This window comes from Rhincodon typus, chromosome 42 (assembly GCF_021869965.1).
Source record: "Rhincodon typus isolate 14 chromosome 42, sRhiTyp1.1, whole genome shotgun sequence".
NCBI classification, from domain to species: domain Eukaryota; kingdom Metazoa; phylum Chordata; class Chondrichthyes; order Orectolobiformes; family Rhincodontidae; genus Rhincodon; species Rhincodon typus.
This window is the reverse complement of record NC_063373.1, coordinates 7947708-7949237: the sequence shown is the minus strand read 5'-3', so window position 1 is coordinate 7949237 and position 1530 is coordinate 7947708.

The window sequence follows — 1530 nt, the reverse complement described above, 5'->3', positions numbered from 1 at the left end:
TGATTTCTGATGAAGGGTCTAGGCCCGAAACGTCAGCCTTTTTGCTCCTATGATGCTGCTTAGCCTGCTGTGTTCATCCAGCTCTGCACCTTGTTGTCTCGGATTCTCCAGCATCTGCAGTTCCTACTATCTCTTTTCTTCCTTACAGTTTATTTGTTGATTTTAGCAATTTGAAGTATTGAGAATCAATTGACAAGAAATATTGACGTTGATGGTTATTGACACATTTTCTGCTATGAAAGATGGACAAGGTGGTTTCCTTCTGATCCACTTGGTTCATTTTGATTTCACTATTGAATATTTATCTGGTGTCAATGCTACAGGCTCCAGTACGGAAGCTCCAGAGAGTCAAAATGAAAATTGTCAATTTTAATTTGATTCAATTTATATTCTGTGGAATTTTAGTCTAATTGTTTCTGAGATACACTTGCTAAAAAAGACTCTTCTGGCACGTTTCTGGCCTAATCTGAGTTAGAAACATAAACAGGCACTTCCCTGCAAACAAGTTGCCCTGACAACACTGATAAGACCTTACACTGCATTAGATCACTTCATTAGGAACATTTTCCCTCTCATGGAAAAGGACAGGGTTTATCTGTTATTAACCATAATATGAACTTCAATCAGAGAGAATAGATTTGATTCTAATGTATGATGTTTATATCTGTAATTGTGAAAGTGCCAGAAATAGCAGAATTAACAGCAGACAGGAGAGATTAGGGTTAATGAGAAAATGACTGAAGGAGATTAACTGCTGGGAAGCAGGGAGCGTGTCCGTGTAAATCACAGATGAGAGAAATTCCAGCAGTCTTCACTTCCTGCCAACACCCAGCAGAGAAGGCAAAGAAAAGTCAGGGGCCAGAGCTGGATCACTGTAGGGTATTAAAGCGAGGGGTCACTGATGTAAGGAAGCAGTCGGGACTGCAGACAAAGGAGATAGAGTCATTGAGGAATAGAGGTCTACAACATGGAATCCGGCCCTTTATCCCAACTTGTCCATGCGGCCCAGCCTTTACAGACACTCCCTATGCTCTGTGTGAAAAGATTGCCCCTCTGGACTGTTTTATTTCTCTCTCCTCTGACCTTAAATCTGTTGCTCTCTCGTTTTAGACTCCCCTACCATGCGGGGAAAAGAAGTTGGCTAACTAACTATCTGTGCCTCGCACAATTTCATGTATCTCTATAAGGTCATCCCTCAGTCTCCTATGCTCCAGGGAGGAAGGTTCCAGCCTATCCAATGTCTCCTTATAACCCAAACCTTCCAGCTCAGGTAGCAAGAACAAAGTTGCTGGAATAGCTCAGCAACCGTGAAGGAGAAAACAGAGTTAATGTTTCGGGTCCAGGGACCCTTCCTCAGAACTGATGGTGGCTGGGAAAACATCAGTTTATATGCAGAAAATAGGGAGGTGGGTGGGGTAGGGAGTAAACGATAGGACAGAGCCCACAGAGAGAGAAAGACAGTTGGACAGACAAACGAGTTGCTAACGATCAGGCTGGGAGGGTGAATAGTTGTTAATGGGGACTGTTAGT